Genomic DNA, 8,109 nt, shown 5'->3' on the forward strand with positions numbered 1-8,109 from the left:
AGGATTTAGTGATAATGCCATAGTGGAGAGCTGCTCTGGTGTTTTTATTCCATGGGTATCTATTTATTTGAATCCACACTATATAATATTTAATTTCCCAGCAAGCAGCTTCCCCTTCTGCATGTGCTAACAGCTAAATATTTCAGCAGCCAGCCTGGGAGGGCATGCTTTTGAAACGTATTGGTTCCATTTCCAAAAAGCTTTCTTAGGAAAAAAAAAATAACTTCTCTTAACAGTATAAAGCAAAGGGGGCATAGCTCAGTGGTAGAGCATTCGACTGCAGATCAAGAGGTCCCTGGTTCAAACCCGGGTGCCCCCTTTGTTGTCTCAGTGTTTTTCTACGTCTCAAGGATTTAGTGATAATGCCATAGTGGAGAGTTGCTCAGGTGGTTTTATTACATGGGTATCTATTTATTTGAATGGGCACTATATAATATTTAATTTCCCAGCTAGCAGCTTCCCCTTCTGCATGTGCTAACAGCTAAATATTTCAGCAGTGCATGTGCTAACAGCTAAATATTTCAGCAGCCAGTCTGGGAGGGCATGCTTTTGAAACGTATTGGTTCCATTTCCAAAAAGTTTTCTTAGGAAAAAAAAAAAACTTCTCTTAACAGTATAAAACAAAGGGGGCATAGCTCAGTGGTAGAGCATTCGACTGCAGATCGAGAGGTCCCTGGTTCAAACCCGGGTGCCCCCTTTGATGTCTCAGTGTTTTTCTACGTCTCAAGGATTTAGTGATAATGCCATAGTGGAGAGCTGCTCTGGTGGTTTTATTCCATGGGTATCTATTTATTTGAATCCACACTATATAATATTTAATTTCCCAGCAAGCAGCTTCCCCTTCTGCATGTGCTAACAGCTAAATATTTCAGCAGCCAGCCTGGGAGGGCATGCTTTTGAAACGTATTGGTTCCATTTCCAAAAAGCTTTCTTAGGAAAAAAAAAATAACTTCTCTTAACAGTATAAAGCAAAGGGGGCATAGCTCAGTGGTAGAGCATTCGACTGCAGATCAAGAGGTCCCTGGTTCAAACCCGGGTGCCCCCTTTGATGTCTCAGTGTTTTTCTACGTCTCAAGGATTTAGTGATAATGCCATAGTGGAGAGCTGCTCTGGTGGTTTTATTCCATGGGTATCTATTTATTTGAATCCACACTATATAATATTTAATTTCCCAGCAAGCAGCTTCCCCTTCTGCATGTGCTAACAGCTAAATATTTCAGCAGCCAGTCTGGGAGGGCATGCTTTTGAAACGTATTGGTTCCATTTCCAAAAAGTTTTCTTAGGAAAAAAAAAAAACTTCTCTTAACAGTATAAAACAAAGGGGGCATAGCTCAGTGGTAGAGCATTCGACTGCAGATCAAGAGGTCCCTGGTTCAAACCCGGGTGCCCCCTTTGATGTCTCAGTGTTTTTCTACGTCTCAAGGATTTAGTGATAATGCCATAGTGGAGAGCTGCTCTGGTGGTTTTATTCCATGGGTATCTATTTATTTGAATCCACACTATATAATATTTAATTTCCCAGCAAGCAGCTTCCCCTTCTGCATGTGCTAACAGCTAAATATTTCAGCAGCCAGTCTGGGAGGGCATGCTTTTGAAACGTATTGGTTCCATTTCCAAAAAGTTTTCTTAGGAAAAAAAAAAAACTTCTCTTAACAGTATAAAACAAAGGGGGCATAGCTCAGTGGTAGAGCATTCGACTGCAGATCGAGAGGTCCCTGGTTCAAACCCGGGTGCCCCCTTTGATGTCTCAGTGTTTTTCTACGTCTCAAGGATTTAGTGAAAATGCCATAGTGGAGAGCTGCTCTGGTGGTTTTATTACATCATGGGTATCTATTTATTTGAATGGACACTATATAATATTTAATTTCCCAGCCAGCAGCTTCCCCTTCTGCATGTGCTAACAGCTAAATATTTCAGCAGCCAGTCTGGGAGGGCATGCTTTTGAAACGTATTGGTTCCATTTCCAAAAAGCTTTCTTAGGAAAAAAAAATGACTTCTCTTAACAGTATAAAGCAAAGGGGTCATAGCTCAGTAGTAGAGCATTCGACTGCAGATCGAGAGGTCCCTGGTTCAAACCCGGGTGCCCCCTTTGATGTCTCGGTGTTTTTCTACGTCTCAAGGATTTAGTGATAATGCCATAGTGGAGAGCTGCTCTGGTGGTTTTATTCCATGGGTATCTATTTATTTGAATCCACACTATATAATATTTAATTTCCCAGCAAGCAGCTTCCCCTTCTGCATGTGCTAACAGCTAAATATTTCAGCAGCCAGCCTGGGAGGGCATGCTTTTGAAACGTATTGGTTCCATTTCCAAAAAGCTTTCTTAGGAAAAAAAAAATAACTTCTCTTAACAGTATAAAGCAAAGGGGGCATAGCTCAGTGGTAGAGCATTCGCATGCAGATCAAGAGGTCCCTGGTTCAAACCCGGGTGCCCCCTTTGATGTCTCAGTGTTTTTCTACGTCTCAAGGATTTAGTGATAATGCCATAGTGGAGAGTTGCTCAGGTGGTTTTATTACATGGGTATCTATTTATTTGAATGGGCACTATATAATATTTAATTTCCCAGCTAGCAGCTTCCCCTTCTGCATGTGCTAACAGCTAAATATTTCAGCAGTGCATGTGCTAACAGCTAAATATTTCAGCAGCCAGTCTGGGAGGGCATGCTTTTGAAACGTATTGGTTCCATTTCCAAAAAGTTTTCTTAGGAAAAAAAAAAAACTTCTCTTAACAGTATAAAACAAAGGGGGCATAGCTCAGTGGTAGAGCATTCGACTGCAGATCGAGAGGTCCCTGGTTCAAACCCGGGTGCCCCCTTTGATGTCTCAGTGTTTTTCTACGTCTCAAGGATTTAGTGATAATGCCATAGTGGAGAGCTGCTCTGGTGGTTTTATTACATCATGGGTATCTATTTATTTGAATGGACACTATATAATATTTAATTTCCCAGCCAGCAGCTTCCCCTTCTGCATGTGCTAACAGCTAAATATTTCAGCAGCCAGTCTGGGAGGGCATGCTTTTGAAACGTATTGGTTCCATTTCCAAAAAGCTTTCTTAGGAAAAAAAAATGACTTCTCTTAACAGTATAAAGCAAAGGGGTCATAGCTCAGTAGTAGAGCATTCGACTGCAGATCGAGAGGTCCCTGGTTCAAACCCGGGTGCCCCCTTTGATGTCTCAGTGTTTTTCTACGTCTCAAGGATTTAGTGATAATGCCATAGTGGAGAGCTGCTCTGGTGGTTTTATTCCATGGGTATCTATTTATTTGAATCCACACTATATAATATTTAATTTCCCAGCAAGCAGCTTCCCCTTCTGCATGTGCTAACAGCTAAATATTTCAGCAGCCAGCCTGGGAGGGCATGCTTTTGAAACGTATTGGTTCCATTTCCAAAAATTTACTCTGCCGACAGGGAAATGGTGCCACAGCATTAGTTCGTAGTCCACAATTCAATTTGCAGGCTACCGTCCCTTTAAGACCAACTCGCCATTAAACAGCAGCTTTGCAGATAACACCACACTCTGCTTCACCAGGACTCTACAATGTAACACTTAACTTGTCTTGCAGGGACTGCTGGGTGCCAATAGGAGGGTCTGAGGGTCCTGTAGGGTCTTCTGGGTGCCAATAGGAGAGTCTGAGTGTCTTGTAGCTTTCAGCAGACTTCATCATATCAGAGCTGCTCCATTCAGAGAATCAGTAATACACAGGACTCCCTTCATCTGTTCCTGGATAATAAGGATGCAATTCAGTATGTTCACACGACAGCGCAAAATACGTCTGAAATTACGGAGCTGTTTTCAGGAGAAAACAGCTCCTCAATTTCAGACATTATTGCAAGTACTCGCGTTTTTCGCAGCGTCTATTACGGACATAATTGGAGCTGTTCTTCATTGGAGTCAATGAAAAACGGCTCCAAATACGTCCCAAGAAGTGTCCTGCACTTCTTTGACGCGGGCGTAATTTTACACGCCGTCTTTTGACAGTGACGTGTAAAATTACACCTCGTCTGAACAGAACATCGTAAAACCCATTGAAAGCAACGGGCAGATGTTTGCAGACGTATTGGAGCCGTCTTTTCAGGCGTAAAACGCCTCCATTACGTCTGAAAATAGGTCGTGTGCACATACCCTAACTTTTCCTCACAGGGTGCAGTCTCTGTCCCTCTCTCTGTCTCCCTCTCTCCACCGTGTCACATGGCTCCCATTGACTCCACTTCCTGTCACACAGCTCTGTCTCCTCAGTCACTGGTCCTGCAGTGACATCTTGTGGCTGCTAAGAATATGGCAGGCATACACAGGATAACACATAGTAGGTACAGCTAAAACAGGAGCAGTCATCACTCCAGACAAGAGGGAACACAGACTAGAAGTACCGATAAAAAAGAAAAATGCACAGGGAAGACAGTTCATTTTAGAAGGGCAGTATCACCCCCTTACAGTCCCATTTCCAAAAAGTTTGGTTAGGAAAAAAAATAACTTCTCTTAACAGTATAAAGCAAGGGGGGCATAGCTCAGTGGTAGAGCATTCGACTGCAGATCGAGAGGTCTCTGGCTCAAATCCAGGTGCCCCCTTTGATGTCTCTACTACTCAATGATTTAGTGATACTGCTGTCGTGGAGAGCTGCTCTGGTGGTCTTATTATATATTTATTTGAATGGACACTATATAATATTTCCCCTGCAGGGGCAGCTAGCAGCTTCCCCATGTGGTAAGAGCTGCTCGTCTAGGGTTTCAGTAGCCAGCCTGGGAGGGCATGCTTTTGAAACGGAATTGTCCCATTTCCAAAAAGTTTTGTTATGAAAAAAAACCTCCTTTCTCAATAGTATAAAGCAAAGGGGGCATAGCTCAGTGGTAGAGCATTCGACTGCAGATCAAGAGATTCCTGGCTCAAATCCGGGTGCCCCCTTTGATGTCTTTGTTTTTCTCTACGACTCAATGATTTAGTGATAATGCCATCGTGGAGAGCTGCTCTCATGGTCTTATTACATGAGTATCTATTTATTTGAATGGACACTATATAAAATTTCATTTCCCAGCTAGCAGCTTCCCCTACTGTATGTGGTAACAGCTAAACATTTCAGCAGCAAGCAGATTTGTCCCATTTCAAAAAAGCTTTGTTAGGAAAAAAACAAAAACCTCTCTTATCAGTATAAAGCAAAGGAGGCATAGCTCAGTGGTAGAGCATTCGACTGTAAATCAACTGGCTCAAATCCGGGTGCCCCCTTTGATGTCTACAGGGAGCAGTGTGTGGAAATATCTACATGGAGCAGTGTGTGGTATCATCTACAGGGAGCAGCGTGTGGCAATATCTAGTAGGGGCAGTGTGGAGCCCCATCTACAAGGGGCACTGAGTGCGGCACTATCTGCGCTGGTTTTTACACTGCCATTAGTAGTCAGCACATATCGCCTAGCCTTAGTGATAAAGTGAGACATCACCTGCCTGTAAAAAAACAGATAACCAGAGACATACTCTACCGGCCGCCATAATTCTAGTCAGCCAAACTAGTGCAGAAATGTTGTTTGTTGCTTTGTATGCAGAAATTCTGGAAAGATACACCCATCAGATAAACCGTGCCCCATAGACACACCCACCAAAGACGCCACACCCTAAGTGTCCCTGAAAAAAAATTGCAAATGTTGGCAACTATGCCCCCCATCAGACTAACCCCATAGGGCATTAAAAGAAATAGATGTTAATAAATATTACAAAAAGATTATGCTTACCTCGTCACTCCTGCTCTCCCCTCCGGAGGAATGGATGGCGCACCCCCAGCATTGATGTGTTTATTGTTTTAAAGAGCCTCTGTCACCGCACTATAAGTGCCCTATCTCCTACATAAAGAGATGGGCGCTATAATGTAGGTAACAGCAGTGCTTTTTATTTAGAAAAACTATCTATTTTTGCCCCATTAGGAGCGATTTTAGCTTTATGCTAATTACTTTCTTAATGCCCAACTGGGCGTGTTTTTACTTTAAACCAAGTGGGCGTTGTACAGAGGAGTGTATGAGGCTGACCAATCATCGTCATGCACTTCTCTCCATTCATTTACTCAGCGGCATAGGGATCCTGCTAGATCAGTATGTGCTGTCTTATACTGACACATTACCATTACCGAAGTGTTTAGACAGTGAATAGACATCACCTCCAGCCAGGACGGGATGTCTATTCACAATCCCGACACTTCGTTAACGTTTCTGTAGAATTTACAGCAGAGCAAGTGTAATCTCACGAGATCACGCTGTAAATGACAGGTTACACTGAGATTATGCTTGCTCTGCTGTAAATCCCACACAAACGTTAGCAAAGTGTCGGGATTGTGAATAGACATCCCGTCCTGGCTGGAAGGAATGTCTATTCACTGTCAAAACACTTCAGTAACATTAATGTGTCAGTATAACAGAGCCCAAACTGATCTAGCAGGATCCCTATGCGCTGACTAAATGAATGGAGAGAAGTGCATGACGCTGATTGGTCACTGATTGGTCAGCGTCATACACTCTGTAAAATGCCCACTTGGTCTAAAGTAAAAACACGCCCAGTTGGGCATTAAGAAACTAATTAGTATAAAGCTAAAATCGCTCCTAACCTGGTGAAAATGAATAGTTTTTCTAAACAAAAAGCACTCCTGTCACCTACATTATAGCGCCCATCTACGTATGTAGAAGACAGGTCACTTATAATGTGGTGACAGAGCCTCTTTAAACACTTTTAGACAGTTTTTAGAAGTTATTTCAGATGTGTTTCATGTTTTTTTTCTCAAAATATTATTTATTTTCTGTTGCTTACATGTCCCCAACATATTTTCAGCTGCGCTGTACATGGATTATCACCATAAACATCAAACGCTGTCCCCAATATACACAGTACTACAGTTTAATTTTACTATACCAAACACACAAACTAGGGCCAATCGTATTATTCTGAGAAAAGAAGTCCCGTAATATATTTTGTGCATGTACATCGCCGTAATAAATACATACACGACACATGCAATATAAGCATACTACTGGCTAGTATTGCAAATCACAACATAATATCCATATAATAAACAATAATAATATATTTACGCTGCTCATATATGTTCTCAATGAGTATTATGGCTTGTATTAGGATATCTATACAGAGACACTTGTTCATCTGGATCACGTAATGTGAGTAGCACCTATATTACTCATATATGGTATGGTATATATATTTGAAGGACTAGTGACATCTTCTATGGCACTAGGCACTAGTTTTGGGGAAATTTTTCAATCTTGTGTATATCATGAGGATGGCATTGATGTATTTCGCACTTTATTGATGGACTCTTCGCCGACACCCTGTATAGGTTTTCTTACACAAACCATTATTGTCCTATAGACCATATAAGAGCAATATTATTATATTATTATATTTATAATATGGATATTATGATGTGATTTTGATACTGGTCAGTAGAATGTTTATACACCTTGTGTTATGCGTGTATCTACAATATATATTATGGAAATACTGTGTTTATTTGTAATAAAAAATGTTTATTGTATGCTCAACTGTTGTTATGTGTTTTTTTACATATTCGTCAGCCATGTCTTATAACATGACTCACAATTTCCGACAAGCTTATTATTCAACGTGTGATAATAATTTATAAATGTGCCCTAATGTTTATACACTTGTCTTGTGTGGGTGGCAGCCCAACCCTGATTGGTGGTCTATATGACAGATGTCATGGGTGTATCGGACAAATTATTGCAAACAGTGTGAGTCCACTTTTTTTTTCGCCTGATTTGCAAATAGGCATCACTGGGTAAGACAGCATAGTACATGGAATGACATACCGTAGCTGAAATGTGGTACTTACATAGATCAAATGTCTGTACAGGGTGCGTGTGTTTCAGACAATGTTTACTAGATACCAATCAGATAATTAATCTGAATATACAACCACTTATGATTGATGTATGCGAGAAATGCTCATTGACAAAGTGTCATGTACTCTCATAGATAAGGTTGAAACAGATGAGGGGGTATAGCTCAGTGGTAGAGCATTCGACTGCAGATCGAGAGGTCCCTGGTTCAAATCCGGGTGCCCCCTTCATTGCGTTTTGATGTAATTTTACACTATAA

At 41.4% G+C, this 8,109-nt stretch overlaps 12 non-coding genes across 12 annotated transcripts; all 12 read left to right on the forward strand.

Annotated features, from left to right (window-relative positions):
* The first annotated feature begins 247 nt into the window (after nt 1-247).
* On the forward strand, nt 248-319 carry TRNAC-GCA (transfer RNA cysteine (anticodon GCA)). The gene has a single exon. It is a non-coding gene; the product is annotated as a tRNA-Cys (tRNA).
* A 306-nt stretch (nt 320-625) lies between these two features.
* TRNAC-GCA (transfer RNA cysteine (anticodon GCA)) lies at nt 626-697 on the forward strand. Its single transcript has one exon. It is a non-coding gene; the product is annotated as a tRNA-Cys (tRNA).
* A 276-nt stretch (nt 698-973) lies between these two features.
* Nucleotides 974-1,045, forward strand: TRNAC-GCA (transfer RNA cysteine (anticodon GCA)). The gene has a single exon. It is a non-coding gene; the product is annotated as a tRNA-Cys (tRNA).
* A 275-nt stretch (nt 1,046-1,320) lies between these two features.
* On the forward strand, nt 1,321-1,392 carry TRNAC-GCA (transfer RNA cysteine (anticodon GCA)). Its single transcript has one exon. It is a non-coding gene; the product is annotated as a tRNA-Cys (tRNA).
* A 275-nt stretch (nt 1,393-1,667) lies between these two features.
* On the forward strand, nt 1,668-1,739 carry TRNAC-GCA (transfer RNA cysteine (anticodon GCA)). The gene has a single exon. It is a non-coding gene; the product is annotated as a tRNA-Cys (tRNA).
* Nucleotides 1,740-2,017: 278 nt separating this feature from the next.
* TRNAC-GCA (transfer RNA cysteine (anticodon GCA)) lies at nt 2,018-2,089 on the forward strand. Its single transcript has one exon. It is a non-coding gene; the product is annotated as a tRNA-Cys (tRNA).
* Nucleotides 2,090-2,365: 276 nt separating this feature from the next.
* Nucleotides 2,366-2,437, forward strand: TRNAC-GCA (transfer RNA cysteine (anticodon GCA)). The gene has a single exon. It is a non-coding gene; the product is annotated as a tRNA-Cys (tRNA).
* Nucleotides 2,438-2,743: 306 nt separating this feature from the next.
* TRNAC-GCA (transfer RNA cysteine (anticodon GCA)) lies at nt 2,744-2,815 on the forward strand. The gene has a single exon. It is a non-coding gene; the product is annotated as a tRNA-Cys (tRNA).
* A 278-nt stretch (nt 2,816-3,093) lies between these two features.
* Nucleotides 3,094-3,165, forward strand: TRNAC-GCA (transfer RNA cysteine (anticodon GCA)). The gene has a single exon. It is a non-coding gene; the product is annotated as a tRNA-Cys (tRNA).
* A 1,331-nt stretch (nt 3,166-4,496) lies between these two features.
* Nucleotides 4,497-4,568, forward strand: TRNAC-GCA (transfer RNA cysteine (anticodon GCA)). Its single transcript has one exon. It is a non-coding gene; the product is annotated as a tRNA-Cys (tRNA).
* A 262-nt stretch (nt 4,569-4,830) lies between these two features.
* On the forward strand, nt 4,831-4,902 carry TRNAC-GCA (transfer RNA cysteine (anticodon GCA)). Its single transcript has one exon. It is a non-coding gene; the product is annotated as a tRNA-Cys (tRNA).
* A 3,103-nt stretch (nt 4,903-8,005) lies between these two features.
* Nucleotides 8,006-8,077, forward strand: TRNAC-GCA (transfer RNA cysteine (anticodon GCA)). The gene has a single exon. It is a non-coding gene; the product is annotated as a tRNA-Cys (tRNA).
* Nucleotides 8,078-8,109: the final 32 nt, after the last annotated feature.

Source organism: Rhinoderma darwinii, chromosome 13 (assembly GCF_050947455.1).
Source record: "Rhinoderma darwinii isolate aRhiDar2 chromosome 13, aRhiDar2.hap1, whole genome shotgun sequence".
Lineage (NCBI taxonomy): Eukaryota > Metazoa > Chordata > Amphibia > Anura > Rhinodermatidae > Rhinoderma > Rhinoderma darwinii.